Here is a 12,003-nt window from a genome sequence, read left to right as displayed (position 1 = left end):
CCCTGACAAGTCTCACTTCCTTTCAGCAACAGTCCTTGGCCCTGCATTGTTCTCAGCATTGTCCGCACTTCCCTGTTAGTCATTCCGTGAGTCAAGGGCTGGCCCCGGCCAGCTGCAGACATGCCCCACTGGCTCCCCTGTGTGCAGCCGGCCCGCGTGAGGGGCTGGACCACGGGGCCGCTTCCCTCCTGGGCCCCAAGGAGGCCAACCGGCCACAGGGGACCTCTCCAACCACCTGTTATTGTGACCATGTGCACGGCCTAATCGGTTTGTTTTGGTCAGAGTGTTCCAAAGAGGAAACGAAGGCTATATTTAATTTTTTTTAAGACAAGTCCAATCACCCAGCCCCCTCTCAAATACTTGGAATTCTCTGGGCTTCTTCCCAAAACCCACTGGAGAGGTGAGTGGGGAGCACCGTCCTAACAGGGAAGGCAATCTCCCAGCCTGGGGGTGAAACCGCACTGCGCCCATCATGAAGGGGTCTCCCGGTTTAGGGGAATGAACACTGAGTGGGTCGGCAGCTTTTTACCGCTTCTTTATCATCTAGGAACTAAGCCCGTGAGGAGCTAGAAAGATCCATGAGGAACAATGATTAACTTGCATAGTTGGAGGGTTTGCTACCTAATCAAGGAGAGGAGAAAACCCAAACAAACCCAAGTGAGCACATACAACAAAGACGACTCAGCACCAACATTAGTTGTGATGTTATGGGTTGAATTGTACCTCTGCAAAAAAGGTACTAACCCTTAGGACCTCCGAATGTGATTGTCTTAGAGAGAGGGTCTCTGCAGATGTGATCAAGGCAAAATGAAGTCCTATGGGTGGACCCTCCCCCCGATGACTGGCGCTCTGATGACAAGGGGAGATCGGACATGGGTGTGCATGTGGGGAGAACAAAGTAAAAGATGAAGGCAGAGACCCACATGGGAAGGAGCGCCAAAGATCACTAGGAAGCCCTCAGAGGCAGGAGAGAGGCATGGACAGATTCTCCCTCACAGCCCTCAGAAAGAACCAACATTGACCTTGGCCTCAGCCTTCCGACCTCCAGGACGAAGACAATGCGTTTCTGTTGTTCAGGCCATTCTGTGTGCTGCACTTTGTCACAGCAGCCCTGGCAAACTAACAGGGGTGACATCAGTACATTCAGCGCACACGGGTTCCTGAGACGGCTTCGTCTCACAGGTGCCTTCACCCTTCAGGCTTCTCCAAGTCCGCGCCCAGCTGGCTCCTCCGACCACAGACCTCAGCTCGCATCCTGTGTGTTCAGAGCCCTCCTGACTGTCCAAGCTGAAGAGCAGCGACCCCAGCCCATCACTTTCTATTCACTTGGGCACTCATCACAGTCTTGCTCAGTGGTTTGGTAGGTGCATCCTCTTTCTCTGCACCTCCACAACGCAAGCCCAGGAGAACAAGGTTCTCATCTGCCCTGATCACAGACGTCCGTCCCACGTAGCAGGAGCTGGGTGCATGTTTGCTGAGAAGGAGCACAGAGCCAAAGGAATTCAGAAATTAGGGAGGGAAATCTCATTTATTCACGTCTTTATGCTGTCTATTCAGTAAACATTCATGAAGATTAAATGAGTGTCTAGAACTCTAGAAGACTCGAGAAATTCAAAAAATTTTCAAGTCCTAGTCACTGATACACACAGAAAACTTCCAAAAAATTGCCCTCCGCAATACATGGTAACTGAGAAGGTTTGGTTATGTCCTATGGCACCTGAAATTGATTTCAGTATTACCACCATCCCTTGCCTGCCTCCTTCCTCCCTTCGCCTTCTGTGCGCAGAACAAGAGTCCTGATTAAAGGAATAACAGACTCCAAATATGCCTAGATCCTCCTGAGGGACAAACCCCTAACTGCCTCTCCCTCCCCACCTCAGATTTCCACCCCGGAGAGAGCCTCCGGGAAGCCTCAGTGCCTTCGGCCCCCCTCACCACCACCACCCAGCCTGCGTCTCTCTGTTTCCACCTCCCAGAGAGACAAGGCCATCTGGGAGAGATCGATTTGCACATGCAATGAACTCTGCGGTGACGAATCACGCTGCCCCTCTCCCCAAATCAGCCCCCAGCAGTGACTAACGGTCAGTGTGCCTTGCGACATGCAACCCAGACCAAAAGGCTCTGCTGCCCACTATCCCTCACTCAGTAGGACCTGCCCAGGCACTGACGCCCTAGAAGCTGCCTCCAGTTGGATCTGGACAAAGAGGTATATTGTCTGTGTCACCCTGACCCTTGAACTTGTGCTAAGACCGTGCTTTGGTCTGTGAATCCTGGCCAGTGCTCATCCGCTCACCAGATGCACGAACTTAACACTTCTCTAAATAGTCCGGGTTTGTTTTTTCTTCGCTGGGCAGTGATGATCCCTACCTCACCCCGGTGCCATGAGGAGGAGCACAGGTGGAAGCTCCAGCGAGGGGTCTTTTCTGCAGTTGATACTTAATAAGTATCAACCAAACCTCAACTTTTCCAGCTGTACGCCTGGAGTGCGCACCCTTTGCAGTCATAGACAAGAACGACCTCACACAAAGCACCTGTCAACCACAAGGTTTTGCCAGTATTAGTTTTAAGGAGCCACAGATTATCTAGGAGGAAGCTAGACAGGAGACGAAGGGCAAATGACCCAGGCCTAGAGAGGGGGGTAGAGGGTGAGGAACCCAAGAACCGTCTGTGGGAATTAAAGGGAACCACACCATAGGAAGGTGAGTTCAGGGACGCCCCTGGGCCGAGGTCTGAAGAACAGCGGTAGAGCCCGGGCTCCGGCAGCCGTTGATGGGACAGTGCGGCCTGGATTCTACAGCTGCACCTGGAAACAAAGGGAACATTCTCCCACCAGGACCAGAAACACTGAATTAGCTCTGACTCAACTGTGCCGGAAACAAGGTCAAAGTAGGCAGAGAGACGTAACTTCTGTCAAAGCCTGGGCTAGGAGCCCATGAATCTGACAAGGACCCCAAGGGACCTGTAGGAACTTGGCAGACCACACAAACAGGTGACGCTGAGGCTGTAGAAGAGAAGCAGGTGGGAAGTGCTTACAGAGTATAAGTGCATCACCTGCCTGGTGACAATGCCTAAAACACCGCCACATGGCCCACAGGTCCCAAGTTCATGCCCACTGCTAGAACAGCCACAGATTTCCTACTTTATATGGAGTTTGGGATCTAGACTCTACACTGCAACACACTACAGATAGTCCCCAGCGTAGGATGGTTCGACTACAATTTTTTGACTTTATGTGAAAGTAGTGTACGTTTAATAGAAACCATACTTCAAACTTTGAATTTCGATCTTCTCCTGGGCTAGTGACATGCTAGATGATACTCTCTCGAAGTGCTGGGCAGCAGCAACGAGATGATCTTCCCCACCGCAGGCTGATGGAGAGTTCCGAGCTTGTTTCGGGTCGTCTAGGCCAAGCTAGGGTGTTCGGTAGGCCTCGCTGTGTTAAGTGCATTTTTCAGCTTAATATTTTCAATGTGAGGGGATGTAAGTTAAAGAGCACCTGTAGTTTCTCAGGGAAATGCCTCGGCAGGTGGGGTGTTGCTGACAACGAGGAAATGCACACCCGGACGAAAGGAGACAATTGGTGTAGCCTCTGCAATGGCCAAAGTCTGCTGTTTGGGGGCCTGGAGGTCCCATCGCTGATGTGCGAGAGGCCCCACATGGCTCTGACATTTCAGTTCAATCAGCTAGACCATCCTTCATGACTAAGTTATGAATTAAAAAAAAAGAAAAGCCATGAACATGGGATCATAAAATATTTAGAGATATTTTCCTACAAAAAAGGGAGCGTATCCTAGTTCCAAAAGATGTCACAACCATCTTCCGAGGTGCCATTCTCACCGGTCACTGTGATAAGGGTCCAGCCCGAGGAGAGGAGGCATGACTGCAAGCTGATGGCGTGAATGACACAAGCCAGGCTGACGTCATCCCAAAGCAGAGGTCGCCTGTTCGGACACAGTCACCACCACGGCTCAGGCTCCCCTTGTCACGTGCAGCCAGCACCCATTCTGGTAGGAACAATGACACCAGCCAGGTCTCATCGAGCCCATGAAGCCAACAGCATACAATTATGCAGCCCCAAATGGGGACGCCCAGGACAGACCCAGCGTCTCTCCGAAGTGCCGTGGAGGTCTTCGAGGGCTTGCCCAGGACCCGCAGAGCCCTGAGACAGAAGACGCCAGGTCCCTCTCCCGTCGGACCTTTGCTTGGTTCAGTGGGTACCGCCATGTCTCCCCACACCTGCACCTGTTTCTCATGTGCAAACAGCAGGTGCCTTCCGGCCTCATTCCTGAATGACTGGTGAGGACGAGACCAGCATCCAGTTCTCCCCAGGCCGCGGAAGCGTCGTAGAACTCTGTCATGGCCATAGCCGTGGCCCTGACGTGGGGCTGATAAAGGAATCACACTGAAATAACTGAACATTTCCCAGTGGCTAAATTAACCTTACAGATAAGCACCAAAACACTGGGTTGGAAGAGATTTTTATCTAAGGGTCAATTTCCTCCCTTCGTTACACCACGTTTTTTTTATCACAAGTTGGAATATGGACATAAGAGTATTTTAGTGCCCAAATGCCTAGAACAAAGCACCTCATCACCACCAAAGGCAAATGACACATAAAACTGAACCGTGGACATCACCTATATTGCCTTGGGTTTGTGTACTCTTCCTTCCTGTGTGGATGAGAGGCATTAAAATACTAGAAACTTACACAATCGACTCATTAAATCAAGGACACAAGAACAATCACTAAATAATACAGTGGAAGAAACAACTACTCCGAAAAACCTTGGCCAAAGATAGTTACTTGAGCAAAGGACGAGGGGTCGCTTGCACTGGCTGTTCTTCTCATATTCCCTGGGGTTCTGAAATACATTTTTAAAGTATTTCAGTATATCTTTCTCGGAAAGATACTCAGCTCTGAAACTCTCTGTTGTAACCTGGTAAAGAAAATTAGGTATTTCAGGAAAGTAGGATGCAGGTAGATGTGACCACAGATTCTGAATTCAGTGTGAATTTTTACCTAATTTTTGTCTCCCGCTATCCTCAACCAAAAACGCACACACGCATATATACACACACACATATATACACACATATATATTTTTTAAAGAAAATGTAAAGGAGACTATCTTAAAACAACGGCCACATTGTCTTAGAAGATTGCATTTTCATAGCCTTGAACTCTGCTACTGTGATCTTCAGGGAAAAGGCCTTGGTGGTTTGGTTGTCCTCGTTTGACACACTTGCCACAAGCCTTTCACACACAGAAAGCCAGAGTCGTGTATAAATAAGCGTCCAGGGAATCACTTTTGAAATACCCAACCCAGCGTTTTCAGAAAGCACTCTCGATCAGAGGCCCCTCCGCCACTGAAATCACATCTCCTGGCCAGATGCCCGTCGGAACGTATTTGAAGAATTCAGAGGCCACTCTGTGAAAGGCAAACGGGCCTGACTCCGGGCCAGTGCTCAGGCAGGGAGCCGCCGTCCTGGCAGCCCAGGGAGTCCCTGGGCCGTCCCAGCGCCCTGGCCTTGGGGTGGTTCCCCGGCCACAGGAGGAATCAGGCAACCGCCCAACTACGCACAAGTTTTCATTTCCTCCCCGTACAGACTGGAGGCCTGGCAGCCCTGTCCTTCGTGACCCAGTTTGAAGCAGGAAGTGGAGCCCTGTTCCCTGTGCCGTGACCCCTCCAACTAAAGAGAGGCCCGCACAAACTCTGACTGCGGCCCGTGGGCTCCATACTGGACCGGCTGCATTCCCATCTTTGTGCAGCATGAGCTGACTCCACTTCTCAGGCACAGGCTGGGGACAATGGTCTTCTCCTTTGAAGCCAGTTTTAACCCCAGGTTTGGGGAATGGGAATGAGCTTCTATTATAATGGCCCTGCACAGCTAGAGGCAACGCTATTTCCTCCAGTCTCACAGGAAGTGGCGAGGGGAGGCAACTCCAGGCAAACGGCCACTAGGAAAGCGTGCACTTTGGTGCGCTTTGGTGATCGGAGGAAGAACTTCCAGGCCCAGCCCAGCCCACATGTGTTCCGACCGGAAATCAAATCCACAGCCCTCCCTTCGGTCTGCGGGACGATGCCCCAACGACTGAGCCACACAGGCCGGGGCTCCAGCAGCCCTCTGACACCCCCACGCGGCGTCCGCTCCCACCGCCTGTGGGCCTGGCCGGGCGCACTCACACCTGCAGACTGCAGACCCTGTGTGTGAGACAGGCGGGGCCGTCCCCTCCCTGGATGCTTAGGACAGTCGTCTGCTCAACAAATATTTTTAAATAGACTTAATTCCTGCTCTGCCCGTGGTCGAGTTGTGGAACGGAAGGAGATTCCGTTTCTTTTCTGACAGCTCCTTGGCACCTCCGAGACTCGTAGCAGGTAAGTTCCAGCATCAATTTTTGAAAGCAGAAGCCCCGCCCCTAGGTCCCTGATGTTCGCAGGTCACACTCTGCCTGGCTTCTCGTGCGAACGTCAGAGCGGTCACGCCCATCAGCAAGCTCCGGTCCCATGCTCACCACCCCAGACCCAGCTTAATTCAATTCTGCTCTGGCAATAAGACGTTCGCATGCAAGTTCCTGAACGTTTCATACCTGCCGATGTTGGAACGCGGGTTCCTTGCAGCCTCTCTGTTCTATTTTCTTCTGGAGCCGTAGTTTGGCCAACCGTGCCATCTCCTTTACAAGTGCTGTCTCTGTTCACGAAAGAACGTTTTCCAGCCAGAATCCCTTCCTTCCGCACATGAAGACACGTATGGTGTATACGCCTCATGCATAAGCCAATACAGGGTCTCTCTGCCCCCAGGCAGGGTATCCAGGTGGGGAGTGGAGGGAAGGTTGCTGGGCCTCCCTCCTCACAGGGACATCAGCCTAGGGACCCAGGACGTGCATGGCCAGTCGCCTCGCAGCTGCCAGGGTCTACCAGTCCAGGCAGACCACAGTGGAGCCTTTTACTCAAGGAACTTTGTTACGCCCCCTCTCGGCTCCAGCCTCCCAGCCTGCGAGCTCACATACACACACACCCTCCCTCTCTCCCTCCACCTGCCAGGGAGCAAGAAAGCTATTCCAGCTGCGGGCGACCAAGATCAGAGTGGCAGCTGCAGCCAGGACGGCCCTAAAACACAGGGAGTGGACAGCGGCCATTTCTCAACAGGAAAAGGTATGTCCTTCCCCCCGCCCAGGGGAGCACAAGTTCCTCTGCAAAGGGAAGAGAACACGGGCATGTCTGTCAAATGAATTTTAGGGCCAGAACCAAAGAGGTTCTCATCTCCTGAAAGCTACTGAGTTTGGGGTGGAGCCGACAAAGCACTCCTTCCCCGGCACAAAGAAGTGCCATCGTGCTCGCTCACGCACAGGGAGGCAGCTGGGAGGGAGGGCGCGGCCGGCTCACCGGGTCTGGTGGAGTCATTCTCCGAATTCACGTCACAGCTTCAGCTGCCACATTGACCTCAGAGTCACAAGTCCCCTCCTCACTGCCTTCTAGGTAGTGTAGTTCACGACAGCCCGCCTGTGACAACGGAAAAGATAAATAACAACAAAAGAAAGAAGGAAGGAAAGAAGGCAGGAGGGAGGGAGGGAGGAAGGAAGCAGGGGAGAAAGATAAAGAGAATACGTTACAAAAAGGGGAGGGGTTGGGGGAAGGGAGTCAAAAGGTGCAAACTTCCAGTTATAAAATAAGTCCTGGGGATGAAGTGTGCAGCAGGGTGGCCGTAGTTACTGACTGTGTGCTCCTGTTTGAAAGTTGCTGAGAGAGTAGACCTTAGAAGCTCTCGCCCCAAGAAAAACAAAATTCGTAACTATTCGTAACTATGTGTGACGGTAGCTGTTAACTAAACTTACTGAGTGAACATTGTGCAATACTTACACCTGTAAGTGGAAACTAATCAACAAAACAAACAAGCAAGCAAAACAGAACCAGGGAAAATGGGGAAGGGCCGTCAAAGAACATGTATCAAGGACCCATGGACAAAGCCAAGGGGGGTAGGATTGAGGGTGGGAGGGGGACAACTGTACTTGAACAACAATAAAAAAATATCATTATGTTGTGCTCCTGAAACTGATATAATGTTATATGCACATTATATCTCCATTTAAAAAAAACAAAAGAAAGCGAGCTGGCAAGTTTCTAAATCTCTGCCACATGCAGACTTGAACACACGGGTAGGATCCTTCCCTCTTCTCCAGAAATCGAGCTGGTTGCAGGCAGAGGTGTCTGCAGGGCCCTCCTGCTGACAGCGGCCCCCCAGGAGTCACCCGAGAAGGAGGTGACTTCTGGGAGGGCTTTACGGAGACCCCTCTCTCTCGGCCGGGCACCACACCCTCGGGCTCCTGACCTCCTCCCGTGGACATGGCCATGGAGTGATCACAAGGTTTGGGGACAGAAAACTGATGCCTCATGCCCTTACTCTTTTCTTCCTGATGATACGACCAGGAGCCGCTCCTTCAGCTGCTCTGACTCCAGGGTCTGTCAGTGGTGGCCCAGGGGAAGCAGGACGTATGACCGGAAAAGCCCACTGGAACAAATACCTGTGGACCAGGGGACCGGGTGTAGAACACACCGCCACCCTTCACTGACTATCACATCGCCCTTTACCTTGATCCGTCAGCATAAACATGCAAGGGGCAGACTGGCGAGCACACCCCACATCCGCACCCGGAAACCGAGGCACATTCCCTTCGAGGAGCCCTAACTTTCCAGAGCAATCTTTGCTCATCTCGGCAATGACTGGGAAGAGTCCAAAGACAGCTGGCGAGCTGAGAGAAGGCAGCAGGCACCTGTTGCATTTTCGCTGTTCTGTTTTGTTTTGTTTTTTATTGATAGTCCCTTACTGGTCCTGCTTCCCTGAGTGGTCACCACCAGGTGGAAAAGGGGAGGAGAACCAGGGGGCATGGGAGGGCTTCTCCACAATATTCCATTTATACAGGAACTAAACTGACAAGCACAGAGGCACTGTTGCAGTTAGAAGTTGGCAGCATGGGAAAGGGGAGGAACAGGTGAGGAACTGGGGTGTCGTTAATAAAATACAGGCTCCCCCAAAGCGGGTGCCTGTGGGTGCTTGGTCTGCCTCAACCCCAGAGGAATCAGAAGATCAAAAGTGGTTTGGGAAGGCCAGAACCGTCAGGGGCGGGGGGCTGTTTGGCAACTGGGTGAGAGACTGCTCTCCCCTACTGGGATGCCCGCAGCCCCTTCACTCTGGCAGGAAGGGGGCAGCCTGTAACCCCAGAGGCAGGTCTAAGCTGCCAGATGCCCCAGGCAGGGGGCTGGAGGGGCTCACAGTGGCTTGCCCTCTAGGGAGATGGCAACCCCCCACCCCGTGGCCTTCCTGCTGGAAGGCAGGGCCCTCGGCCTCCTTGGAGCAGTCGTCAGCTTCTTCTCGACGTAGGTCATTTTGTTCTTCAGGGACTGGAAGACCAACACGAGGCCCTCCTTCTTGCGCTCCTTGGTCTGGCCCACGTCACAGGCTCGGACGCCCTCCACCAGCACCAGGCTCTCCCGGTCTTCGCTCAGCACAGCCTTCGGGTGCTTCTTCACCCCCTCTGGGGTCAAGGGCCCACGCACCTTCGTGTCACTGAACACGCTGACGACTCCATCGCGACACCCACACCAGAAGCGAAAAGGAGATGACAGGGGGACCCCGAAAAGACGAGAGCCGCTAGCTGCCGCCAGGATCCGACTCTGCTGGCGTTTTTTAATTAAGTCATTGACGAGGCTCAGTTTGGGGATGTTTTTAAAACAGCTTCATGGACACGTAACTGACCCGCCACGAAGTGCACGCAGGAAAGTGTACGGCTGACAAGTTTCGGGCGTGTGTGCACGAGTGGTGTCCACACCCTGATCCCCAACCCCGAGGATGCGTCACCTGGCAGCCGAAAGGGTGTGACTAACACCAGGTTCTTTTTTTTTTTTTAATTAATTGCACTGGGATGACTTTGGTTTAATGAGATATAACTTTCGAATATATAATTCCATAATACATCATCTGTACATTGTGTGCTCACCGTCCAAAAGCCCAAAAGCTAGTTTCCTTCCGTCACCACATCTTTGACCCCCCGAATCCCATCGATCACCCCCACATCCCACACCCCGGTGGTAACCACTGTGTGTTCTCCCGACTGAACACCTGGGCCTGGGTGAGCTCTCGCACGTGGTGGTAAGTGTACACTTGATGCTTAAGAAGCTGCCATTTTCCGAAGGGCTCACGTCTTTCTGCATCCCCACCAGCAGGGCACGAGGGTCTGACGCGTCCCCATCTCTGCCAGCTCTTGGTGGCATCACGCTTCCTAATTTGAGCCGCCCGAAGCGGAGGCAGTGGTGCCGCACCGTGGTTTTATTTGCATTGCCTGCATGGCCAACGATGTTGAGCATCTTTTTTAGTGAGGCATCTGTTAAAATCATTTGCCTGTTATTTTTTAATGGGGTTGTTTTTTTTTAAACATTCAATGTGAGAGTTCTTCATTCTTTACACAAGTCCTTTATTAAACATATGCTTTACAAATATTTTTCTCCCACTCCCTGGCTTGTCTTTTCATTCTCTAAACAATGTCTTTCCACTAGAAGAAGCTATGAATTGTGTTGAAGTCCAAGGCAAGACCCTTCTGCGTCCTTTCCCCAGCACCTCACGCAGGAGGAGACTTTCCTGCTTGGTGGAGACGGGCGCTATTCCCAGCCCTGCTGAGTGTCGTGGACCCTGTCCCCGCTAATCCCTCATGTGGTTCTCGCCTTGGTCTTGTGTAGGTCTGCAGCTCTCCAAACGTCCCTCTCTCGCTCTGCAGTGCCTTCCTCTCGTCCTCTGTGCTGTGGCCGCTGCCTGGTGAGCTTGTACTTCCTGGGCACCCAGTTCCATCTCTTCACCTTGGGGCGTCGCTGGGCTCCTCCCGTGCTGCCCCTTCCTATGCACAGTCTGGGCTTGCTCGCCCAGCGGCGAGCTGTGGTGGTCCCGGGGCTCACCACCTGTGTTTCCCATCTCACGAGGATCGCTAGCATGCTGTCAGGAGGAAGGGTGGTGCACACTGGCCTTTACCTTCTAGCCGTCTTTCACTGCCTCTACCACACGGCCTATGTGTTGGGGAGCTCTTAGAACAACACGCAGAAGACCTGGCCCGGGGCGTGATGCAAGAAGTCGCCAAACGAAGGGATTGGACTGAACAAGATCCTGTTTCCAAGAGTAGCCTATGGACTCTGTTACATTAAAAAAATAACTCATATTTTTAAATGGGTCCGTGTTTTGGTTTTTGGAATTTTATTTTATTTTATTTATTTTATTTTATGTTATTTTTTGGCTGGTGGACAGACTGTTATACTTGGGTGAAGAATTTCAATGGAATTACATATAACTTAATATAAAATGATCACCTCTGGTGTTAACCCGCATTAACTACTGACTGTCCTGAGACCACTGAGCGCTGTTGTCTAGAGGAACTTGCAAGGCTCCTTCTGGTTTTACTGAAATGCCATCTAATTACAAATTAGCTGTAGATACCAGGTGCTCCCGATGAACTGAAAATACATATCTGATGTGTGGGAAACTTCCCGGGTCTCCTCATCTATGAAGCAGATGATTATATATGAATGCTTAAAGGAATAAGAAGAGTGTGATTTTTTTCCTCTTCAACTTGAATGTTATCCTTGTAGATTGCATGAATGAGAGGTTTCCCATAGTTCCATCAGAATTCTTAAGCATAAGAGAATATGATACAAAAAACAGATGCTGGATTAGTGATAAAGAATGCTTTTAAAGCTATTTTAAATGTGTTTTAATTTATAAGACATTTCTTAGGAAGGTGTTGGTTATCAAACTTCCTGTTCTGATCTGCAGTAAAGGTAGTCTTGGGAATTTGCAGGTACTTCAGATTCTCAAAACTGAATGAAGGGGAGCGCTGCATCACACTCCCGCTGTTCCCCTGGAGCAGGGGTGTCAAACTCATCTTCACCGGGGGCCACATCAGCCTCGACTTTGCTTCCAAAGGGCCGGGTGTAATTACAGGACTGTATAAACGTAACCACTCCT

General features: G+C 51.5%; 1 long non-coding RNA gene across 2 annotated transcripts in view; it reads right to left on the bottom strand.

Moving 5' to 3' along the window:
• The window catches only part of LOC119037484 (uncharacterized), a 41,613-nt gene extending 33,854 nt beyond the window's left edge, over positions 1-7,759 (bottom strand). For both annotated transcript variants that reach the window (XR_008391671.1, XR_008391672.1), the window contains exons 1-2: positions 7,386-7,759; positions 6,590-6,690 (exon numbers count right to left, since the gene is read on the bottom strand). This is a non-coding gene — a long non-coding RNA (uncharacterized LOC119037484). The remainder of the gene's footprint in view (positions 1-6,589; positions 6,691-7,385) is intronic.
• Between the last annotated feature and the right edge of the window lie 4,244 nt (positions 7,760-12,003).

Source organism: Artibeus jamaicensis, unplaced genomic scaffold, assembly GCF_021234435.1.
Source record: "Artibeus jamaicensis isolate MK-2021 breed Jamaican fruit bat unplaced genomic scaffold, CSHL_Jam_final contig_415, whole genome shotgun sequence".
In the NCBI taxonomy this organism is placed as follows: Eukaryota; Metazoa; Chordata; class Mammalia; order Chiroptera; family Phyllostomidae; genus Artibeus; species Artibeus jamaicensis.
The sequence above is the reverse complement of the archived record's forward strand: the minus strand, read 5'-3'. Positions and strand labels throughout refer to the sequence as shown.